Below are 11104 nucleotides of genomic sequence, written 5' to 3'. Positions count from 1 at the left end.
TCTCTAATTTTCGAAAATATTTCATCCCTTTTTCAAAAACTCTTTTTGTTTTAAATTTTAATTTTAAACTTATCTTATCTTTAATTTTTGAAAATTACTAACCCCTTTTTTCAAAAATTATTTTTGAAATTTCTCTTCTCTTCTCTTTTTCTATTTAATTAATTAATTACTAACACTTATCTTCACCTCTCTTCATTTAAGAATCCGAACTTCTTATATCCCTTGTATTTGGATTCTTCTACCCTTTTCTTCTTCTACTAACATAAAGAAATCTCTATACTGTGACATAGAGGATTCCTCTTTCTTTTCTTGTTTTCTTCTCTTTCATATGAGCAGGAACAGGGAAAAAGGCACTCTTGTTGAAATTGATCCAGAACCTGAAAGGACTCTGAAGAGAAAATTAAGAGAAGCTAAATTACAACAATCCAGAAACAACCTTTCAGAAATTTTCGAACAAGAGAAGGAGATGGCAGCCGAAAATAATAATAATAATGCAAGGAGAATGCTTGGTGACTTCACAAAGCCAACTTCCAAGTTTGATGGAAGAAGCATTTCCATTCCTGCCATTGGAGCCAATAACTTTGAGCTGAAACCTCAGCTAGTTGCATTAATGCAACAAAACTGCAAGTTTTATGGACTTCCATCTGAAGATCCTTATCAGTTTTTAACTGAGTTCTTGCAGATCTGTGAGACTGTAAAGACGAATGGAGTTGATCCTGAAGTCTACAGACTCATGCTTTTCCCTTTTGCTGTAAGAGACAGAGCTAGAATATGGTTGGATTCACAACCTAAGGATAGCCTGGACTCCTGGGATAAGCTGGTCACTGCCTTCTTGGATAAATTCTTTCCTCCTTAAAAACTGAGCAAGCTGAGAGTGGATGTTCAAACCTTCAAACAAAAAGATGGTGAATCCCTCTATGAAGCTTGGGAAAGATACAAGCAGCTGACCAAAAGATGTCCATCTGACATGTTTTCAGAATGGACCATATTAGATATATTCTATTATGGTCTCTCTGAATTTTCGAAAATGTCACTGGACCATTCTGCAGGTGGATCTATTCACCTGAAGAAAACGCCTGAAGAGGCTCAAGAACTCATTGACATGGTTGCAAACAACCAATTCATGTACACCTCTGAGAGGAATTCCGTGAATAATGTGATACCTCAGAAGAAAGGAGTTCTTGAAATTGATGCTCTGAATGCCATATTGGCTCAGAACAAAGTGTTGACTCAACAGGTCAACATGATCTCTCAAAATCTGAATGGATGGCAACATGCATCCAATAGTACTAGAGAGGCAGCTTCTGAAGAAGCTTATGATCCTGAGAACCCTGCCATGGCAGAGGTTAATTACATGGGTGAACCTTATGGAAACACCTATAACCCATCATGGAGAAATCATCCAAATTTCTCCTGGAAGGATCAACAAAAGCCTCAACAAGGCTTTAACAATGGTGGACGCAATAGGCTAAGCAATAGCAAGCCATATCCATCATCTTCTCAGCAACAGACAGAGAATTCTGAACAAAACACTTCTAATTTAGCCAATATTGTCTCTGATCTGTCAAAGGCCACTTTCAGTTTCATGAATGAAACAAGATTCTCCATCGGAAATTTGGAGGCGCAAGTGGGCCAGCTGAGTAAGAAAGTCATTGAAACTCCTCCCAGTATTCTCCCAAGCAATACAGAAGAAAATCTAAAAGGAGAGTGCAAGGCCATTGATGTGATCAATGTGGCCGAATGCACAAGGGAGGAGGAGGACGAAAATCCTAGTGAGGAAGACCTCTTGGGACGTCCCTCAAGCAAGAAGGAGTTTCCTATTAAGGATCCAAAGGAATCTGAGGCTCATATAGAGACCATAGAAATTCCATTAAATCTCCTTCTGCCATTCATGAGCTCTGAAGACTATTCTTCCTCTGAAGAGGATGAAGATGTGACTGGAGAGCAAGTTGCTCAATATTTAGGAGCTATCATGAAGCTGAATGCCAAGTTGTTTGGTAATGAGACTTGGGAAAGTGAACCTCCCTTGCTCATTAGTGAACTAGATACTTGGATTCAGAAAACTCTACCTCAAAAGAAACAAGATCCTGGCAAGTTCTTAATACCTTGTACCATTGGCACCATGAGCTTTGAAAAAGCTCTATGTGATCTAGGGTCAGGGATAAATCTTATGCCACTCTCTGTAATGGAGAAGCTAGGGATCATTGAGGTACAACCTGCCTTGTTCTCATTTCAATTGGCAGATAAGTCATTGAGACAAGCTTATGGAATAGTAGAGGACGTGCTAGTAAAGGTTGAAGGCCTTTACATCCCTGCTGATTTCATAATCTTAGACACTAGGAAGGAAGAGGATGATTGCATCATCCTTGGAAGACCTTTCCTAGCCACAGCAGGAGCTGTGATAGATGTCAACAGAGGTGAATTAGTCCTTCAATTGAATGGGGACTACCTTGTGTTTAAGGCACATGGCCATCCCTCTGTGACAGAAGAGAGTAAGCATGAAGAGCTTCTCTCAGTTCAGAGTCAAGAAGAGCCCACACAGTCACACTCTAAGTTTGGTGTTAAGACCCCATATCCAAACTCTAAGTTTGGTGTTGGGACTACACTAACATTGACCTGATCACCTTGTGGCTCCATGAGAGCCACTGTCAAGCTATTGACATTAAAGAAGCGCTTGTTGGGAGGCAACCCAATTTTAATTATCTAATTTTTATTATATTGTTATTTTGTGTTTTATTAGGTACATGATCATGAGGAGTCATGAAAAAAAAATCAAAAAAATTAAAAACAGAGTAAAAAACAGAAGAAAAAAATTTTCACCCTGGAGGACGCACAGGCTGGCGTTCAACGCCAGTAAGATGCATCTGGCTGGCGTTCAATGCCAGAACAGAGCACCATCCTGGCGTTCAACGCCAGAAACAAGCAACATCCTGGCGCTGAACACCAGGAATGTGCCTAGAGGAGACAAACTGGCGCTAAACGCCAGTAACAAGCATGAAACTGGCGTTCAACGCCAGAAACATGCTTTACATGGGCGTTGAACGCCCAGAACGTGCACCAATGGGCGTTTAAATGCCAGAATGATGCACGAAGGCATTATACATGCCTATTTGGTGAAGGAATGGTATTTCTTTACACCTCAGGATCCTATGGACCCCACAGGATCACCTCAGGATCTGTGGACCCCACAGGATCCCCACCTACCATATTCCCACTTTACCTTTTAATCCTAATCACACTCTCCTAATCCTAAATCTCATTTTCCTACTCCCCATGTCACACTTCCCAACACCTATCACCAATCATCCCAATTCCTCTTCCCAATTACCCCATTCACCATTCACATCATCCCACTCTTCCCCATAAACCCCACCTACCTTCATAAAATTCAAATTCAATTTCCCACCCATTCCCACCCAAAATGGCCGAACATACACCCTCCCCTCTCCCTATAAATACCCTTCCATTCTACTTCATTTTCACACAACACAAACCCATCTTCTCCCACTTAGCCGAACCCACCTCTCTCCCCCTCTACCATATTCTCTTCTTCTTCTTCTCTTCTTTTCTTTCTTGCTCGAGGGTGAGCAATATTTTAAGTTTGGTGTGGTAAAAGCATAAGCTTTTTGTTTTTCCATTACCATCAATGGCACCTAAGGCCGGAGTATCCTCTAGAAAAGGGAAAGGGAAGACAAATGCTTCCACCTCCGAGTCATGGGAGATGGAAAGATTCATCTCCAAGAGCCATCAAGACCACTTCTATGATGTTGTGGCAAAGAAGAAGGTGATCCCCGAGGTCCCTTTCAAGCTCAAAAAGAATGAGTATCCGGAAATCCGACATGAAATCCAAAGAAGAGGTTGGGAAGTCCTAACCAACCCCATGCAACAAGTCGGAATATTGATGGTTCAAGAGTTCTATGCCAATGCATGGATCACTAGGAACCATGATCAAAGTATGAACCCGAATCCAAAGAACTATCTCACAATGGTTCGGGGGAAATACTTAGATTTTAGTCCGGAAAATGTGAGGTTGGCGTTTCACTTGCCCATGATGCAAGGAGATGAACGCCCCTACACTAGAAGGGTCAACTTTAATCAAAGGTTGGACCAAGTCCTTATGGACATATGTGTGGAAGGAGCTCAGTGGAGAATAGATTCCAAAGGCAAGCCAGTTCAACTAAGAAGACTAGATCTCAAGCCTGTGGCTAGAGGATGGTTGGAGTTCATTCAACGCTCCATCATCCCTACTAGCAACCGATCTGAAGTTACTGTGGATCGGGCCATCATGATTCATAACATCATGATTGGAGAGGAAGTAGAAGTTCATGAGGTCATCTCCAATGAACTCTACAAAATAGCCGAAAAGTCCTCCACCATGGCAAGGCTAGCTTTTCCTCACCTTATTTGCCATCTGTGCTACTCAGCTGGAGTTATCATAGAAGGAGATACCCCTATTGAAGAGGATAAGCCCATCACCAAGAAGAGGATGGAGCAAGCAAGAGAAACCATGCACGGTTCCCAAGAAGTGCATGAGGAAGCTCATCATCAACAAATTCCTGAGATGCCTCAAGGGATGCACTTTCCTCCCAACAACTATTGGGAGCAACTCAACACCTCCTTAGAAGATTTGAGCCATAATGTGGAACAATTAAGGGTGGAACATCATGAGCACTCCATCATTCTCCAAGAAATAAGAGAAGATCAAAGAGCAATGAGGGAGGAGCAACAAAGGCAAGGAAGGGACATAGAAGAGCTTAAGGACATTGTTGGTCCTTCAAGAAGAAGACGCCACTAAAGGTGGATTCATTCCTTGTTCTTTATTTCTGTCTGTTTTCGGTTTTTAATATTGTGTTTATCTATGTTTTGTGTCTCTACTTTATGATCATTAGTATGTAACCATGCCTTAAAGCTATGAATAAAATCCATTAGTCCTTCACCTATCTTAAATGAAAAAATGTTTTAATTCAAAAGAACAAGAAGTACATAAATTTCAAATTTATCACTAAATTTAATTTAATTATATTGATGTGGTGACAATACTTTTTGTTTTCTGAATGAATGATTGAACAGTGCATATGTCTTTTGATGTTGTTGTTTATGAGTGTTAAAATTGTTGGCTCTTGAAAGAATGATGAACAAAGAGAAATGTTATTGATAATCTGGAAAAAAATCATGAAATTGATTCTTGAAGCAAGAAAAAGCAGTGAAAAAGAAAGCTTGCAAAAAAAAGTGAAAAAAAATAGAAAGAAAAAGAAAAAGCAAGCAGAAAAAGCCAATAGCCCTTAAAACCAAAAGGCAAGGGTAAAAAGGATCCAAGGCTTTGAGCATTAATGGATAGGAGGGGCCAAGGAAATTAAATCCAGGCCTAAGCGGCTAAATCAAGCTGTCCCTAACCATGTGCTTGTGTCATGAAGGTCCAAGTGAAAAGCTTGTGACTGAGTGGTTAAAGTCGTGATCCAAAGCAAAAGAGTGTGCTTAAGAGCTCTGGACACCACTAACTGGGGACTCTAGCAAAGCTGAGTCACAATCTGAAAAGGTTCACCCAGTTATGTGTCTGTGGCATTTATGTATCCGGTGGTAATACTAGAAAACAAAGTGCTTAGGGCCACAGCCAAGACTCATAAGTAGCTGTGTTCAAGAATCAACATGCTTAACTAGGAAAGTCAATAACACTATCCAAAATTCTAAGTTCCCAGAGACGCCAATCACTCTGAACTACAAAGAAAAAAGTGAGATGCCAAAACTATTCAGAAGCAAAAAGCTACAAGTCCCGCTCATCTAATTATAATTAATATTCATTGATATTTTGAAATTTATAGTATATTCTCTTCTTTTTATCCTAATTAATTTTCAGTTTCTTGGGGACAAGCAACAATTTAAGTTTGGTGTTGTGATGAGCGGATAATTTATACGCTTTTTGGCATTGTTTTTAGGTAGTTTTTAGTAAGTTTGAGCTACTTTTAGGGATGTTTTCATTAGTTTTTATGTTAAATTCACATTTCTGGACTTTACTATGAGTTTGTGTGTTTTTCTGTGATTTCAGGTAAATTCTAGCTAAAATTGAGGGACTTGAGCAAAACTCTGAAAAAGGCTGACAAAAGGACTGCTGATGTTGTTGGAATCTGACCTCCCTGCACTCGAAATGGATTTTCTGGAGCTACAGAACTCCAATTGGCGCGCTCTCAACGACGTTGGAAAGTAGACATCCAGGGCTTTCCAGAAATATATAATAGTCCATACTTTATTCGAGAATTGATGACGTAACATGGCGTTGAATGCCAAGTACATGCTGCTGTCTGGAGTTAAACGCCAGAAAAACGTCATGATCCGGAGTTGAACGCCCAAAACACGTCATAACTTGGAGTTCAACTCCAAGAGAAGCCTCAGCTCGTGGATAGATCAAGCTCAGCCCAAGCATACACCAAGTGGGCCCCGGAAGTGGATTTATGCATCAATTACTTACTCATGTAAACCCTAGTAGCTAGTTTATTATAAATAGGACTTTTTATCAGTGTATTAATCATCTTGGGACGATTAGTTCTCAGATCATGGGGGCTGGCCATTCGGCCATGCCTGAATCTTTTACTTATGTATTTTCAACGGTGGAGTTTCTGCACACCATAGATTAAGGGTGTGGAGCTCTGCTGTACCTCAAGTATTAATGCAATTCTATTTTCTTTTATTCAAATCTCTCTTATTCTTATTCCAAGATATTCATTCGTACCCAAGAACATGATGAATGTGATGACTAAGTGACGCTCATTATCATTCTCACTTATGAACGCACGTGATTGACAACCACTTCCGTTCTACATGCAACAGAGCTTGAATGTGTATCTCTTAGATTCCCCAACAGAATCTTCGTGGTATAAGCTAGATAGATGGCGGCATTTATGAGGATCCGAAAAGTCTCACCTTGTCTGTGGTATTCCGAGTAGGATCCTGGGAATCCGGAAAGTCTCACCTTGTCTGTGGTATTCCGAGTAGGATTCCGGTAATGAATGACTGTGACGTGCTTCAGACTCGCAAGTGCTGGGCGTTAGTGACAGACGCAAAAGAATCAAGGGATTCTATTCCAGTAGGAGCGGGAACCAACCAGTGATTAGCCGTGCTGTGACAGAGCACGTGAGCGTAGTTTTCACTGCGAGGATGGGATGTAGCTTTCGGCCAGGTGATGCCTCCAGACGATTAGCCATGCGAGTGACAGCCGCAGAGGACCATTTTCCCGAGAGGATTCAAAGTAGCCATCGTCGAACAGTGAACCCCTATACACAGCTTGCCATGGAAAGGAGTAAGAAGGATTGAGTTGAAGCAGTAGGAAAGCAGGCGTCCGTGAGCCATGCAGTATCTCCATATGCTTATCTGAAATTTCCACCAATGAATCTGCATAAGTATCCCTTTTATTATTTCTTTTTATTATTTGATTTTCTAAATTCCATAATTTTATCTGCCTAACTGAGATTTACAAGGTGACCATAGCTTGATTCATACCAACAATCTCTGTGGGATCGACCCTTACTCACGTAAGGTTTATTACTTGGACGACCCAATACACTTGCTGGTTAGTTGAACGGAGTTGTGTCCACACATAAGTGCCATAATAAGGATTCCATACAACAACAAAGAATACTACATTGATGTGATCACAATTTCGTCCACCAAAAATCATCAAATTGATTCTTGAAGCAAGAAAAAGCAGTGAAAAAAAAGAGCATATGCGAAAAAAAAAGAGGAAAGAAAAAAATAATAATGAAGTTGTGATCCAAGGCAAAAAGAGTGTGCTTAAGAACCCTGGACACCTCTAATTGGGGACTCTAGCAAAGATGAGTCACAATCTGAAAAGGTTCACCCAATTATGTGTTTGTGGCATTTATGTATCCAGTGGTAATACTGGAAAACAAAGTGCTTAGGGCCACGGCCAAGACTCATAAAATAGATATGTTCAAGAATCATCATACTTAACTAGGAGAATCAATAAAACTATCTGAATTCTGAGTTTCTATAGATGCCAACCATCTAAACCTCAAAGGATAAAGTGAGATGCCAAAACTGTTCAGAGGCAAAAAGCTACTAGTCCCGCTCATCTAATTGGAGCTAAGTTTCATTGATATTTTGGAGTCTATAGTATGTTCTCTTCTTTTTATCCTATTTGATTTTCAGTTGCTTGGAGACAAGCAACAATTTAAGTTTGGTGTTGTGATGAGCGGATAATTTATACGCTTTTTGGCATTGTTTTTAGTATGTTTTTAGTATATTTTAGTTAGTTTTTATTACATTTTTATTAGTTTTTAGTTAAAATTAACTTTTCTAGGCTTTACTATGAGTTTGTGTGTTTTTCTGTGATTTCAAGTAATTTCTGGCTGAAATTGAGGGACCTGAGCAAAAATCTGATTCAGAGGCTGAAAAAGGACTGCAGATGCTGTTGGATTCTGACCTCCCTGCACTCGAAGTGGATTTTCTCGAGCTACAGAAGCCCAATTGGCGCGCTCTCAATTGCGTTGGAAAGTAGACATCCTGGGCTTTCCCGCAATGTATAATAGTCCATACTTTGCCCGAGATTTGATGGCCCAAACTGGCGTTGCAAATCAGCTTCAGAATTCCCGGCGTTTAACGCCGGAACTGACACAAAAATTGGAGTTAAACGCCCAAACTGGCATAAAAGCTGGCATTTAACTCCAGAAAAAGTCTCTACACATGAAAGCTTCTATGCTCAGCCCAAGCACACACCAAGTGGACCCCAGAAGTGGATTTTTACGTCATTTACTCAATTCTGTATACCCTAGGTTACTAGTTCACTATTAATAGGACCTTTTGATATTGTATCTCTACCGAATGACACTTTACACGTTTCTCATTGTATCTTCTACAGCATGAGTCTCTAAACCCCATGGTTGGGGGTGAGGAGCTCTGCTGTGTCTTGATGGATTAATGCAATTACTACTGTTTTTCATTCAATCACGCTTGCTTCTATTCTAAGAATTCACTTGTTCTTCAACTTGATGAATGTGATGATCCGTGAAACTCATCATCATTCTCGCTTATGAACATGTGCCTGACAACCACCTCCGTTCTACTTTAGATTGAGTGAATATCTCTTGGATTCTTTAATCAGAATCTTCGTGGTATAAGCTAGAATTGATGGCGGCATTCAAGAGAATCCGGAAGGTCTAAACATTGTCTGTGGTATTCTGAGTAGGATTCAAGGATTGAATGACTGTGACGAGCTTCAAACTCCTGAGGGCTGGGCGTTAGTGACAGACGCAAAAGAATCACTGGATTCTATTCCGACCTGATTGAGAACCGACAAATGAATAGCCGTGCTGTGACAGAGCGCGTTGAACATTTTCACTGAGAGGATGGGAGGTAGCCATTGACAACGGTGAAACCCTACATACAGCTTGCCATGGAATGAGCCTTGCGTGCGTGAAGAAGAAGACAGTAGGAAAGCAGAGATTCAGAAGATAGAGCATCTCCAAAACCTCAACCTGTTCTCCATTACTGCAAAACAAGTACTTATTTCATGTTCTTTTACTTTTTACAATCAACCCTGATAATTATTGATATCCTGACTAAGAGTTACAAGATAACCATAGCTTGCTTCAAGCCGACAATCTCCGTGGGATCGACCCTTACTCACGTAAGGTATTACCTGGACGACCCAGTGCACTTGCTGGTTAGTTGTGCGGGATTGCAAAAGTGTGATTGCAATTTCGTGCACCAGCTTGTCACGGCCTTCTTGGCTAAGTTCTTTCCTCCTCAAAAGCTAAGCAAGCTTAGAGTGGATGTTCAGACCTTCAGACAAAAAGATGGTGAATCCATCTATGAAGCTTGGGAAAGATACAAGCAGATGACCAAAAGGTGTCCTTCTGACATGCTTTCAGAGTAGACCATTTTGGATATATTTTATTATGGTCTATCTGAGTTCTCTAAGATGTCACTGAACCATTCTGCAGGTGGATCCATTCACCTAAAGAAAACGCCTGCAGAAGCTCAAGAACTCATTTACATGGTTGCAAATAACCAATAAATGTACACTTCTGAGAGGAATCCTGTGAATAATGGGACGCCTCAAAGGAAGGGAGTTCTTGAAATTGATGCTCTGAATGCCATATTGGCTCAGAACAAAATGTTGACTCAGCAAGTCAACATGATTTCTCAAAGTCTGAATGGATGGCAAAATGCATCCAACAGTACTAAAGAGGCATCTTCAGAAGAAGAAGCTTATGATCCTGAGAACCCTGCAATGGCAGAGGTGAATTTCATGGGTGAACCCTATGGGAACACCTATAATTCCTCATGGAGGAACCATCCAAATTTCTCATGGAAGGATCAACAAAGGCCCCAACAAGGCTTTAATAATGGTGGAAGAAACAGGCTTAGCAATAACAAGCCTTTTCCATCATCTTCTCAGCAACAGATAGAGAATTCTGAGTAGAGCCCCTCTAGCTTAGCAAACATAGTCTCTGATCTATCTAAGGCCACTTTAAGTTTCATGAGTGAAACAAGGTCCTCCATTAGAAATTTAGAGGCACAAGTGGGCCAGCTGAGTAAGAAAATTACTGAAACTCCTCCTAGTACTCTCCCAAGCAATACAGAAGAGAATCCAAAAAGAGGTGCAAGGCCATTGACATAATCACAATGGCCGAATCCAAAGAGGAAGAGAAGGACGTGAATCACAGTGAGGAAGACCTCCTGGGATGTCCTCTGAACAAAAAGGAGCTCCAAACTGAGGAACCTAAGGAATCTGAGGCTCACCTAGAGACCATAGAGATTCCATTGAACCTCCTTTTACCATTAATGAGCTCTGAGAACTATTCTTCCTCTGAAGAGGATGAAGATGTAACTGAAGATCAAGTTGCTCAATATCTAGGAGCCATCATGAAGCTGAATGCCAAGTTGTTTGGTAATGAGACTTGGGAAGGTGAACCTCCCTTGCTCATTAGTGAACTAGATACATGGGTTTAGCAAACTCTACCTCAAAAGAAACAAGATCCTGGTAAATTCTTGATATACTGTACCATAGGTACCATGACCTTTAAGAAGGCTTTGTGTGACCTGAGGTTAGGTATAAATCTTATGCCACTCTCTGTAATGGAGAAGCTGG

At 40.7% G+C, this 11104-nt stretch overlaps 1 non-coding gene across 1 annotated transcript; it reads right to left on the bottom strand.

Moving 5' to 3' along the window:
- Window positions 1-9769: 9769 nt before the first annotated feature.
- LOC112792972 (small nucleolar RNA R71) lies at window positions 9770-9877 on the bottom strand. The gene has a single exon (XR_003197687.1). It is a non-coding gene; the product is annotated as a small nucleolar RNA R71 (small nucleolar RNA).
- Window positions 9878-11104: the final 1227 nt, after the last annotated feature.

The sequence above is a fragment of the Arachis hypogaea genome, chromosome 3 (genome assembly GCF_003086295.3).
Source record: "Arachis hypogaea cultivar Tifrunner chromosome 3, arahy.Tifrunner.gnm2.J5K5, whole genome shotgun sequence".
Lineage (NCBI taxonomy): Eukaryota > Viridiplantae > Streptophyta > Magnoliopsida > Fabales > Fabaceae > Arachis > Arachis hypogaea.
The sequence above is the reverse complement of the archived record's forward strand: the minus strand, read 5'-3'. Positions and strand labels throughout refer to the sequence as shown.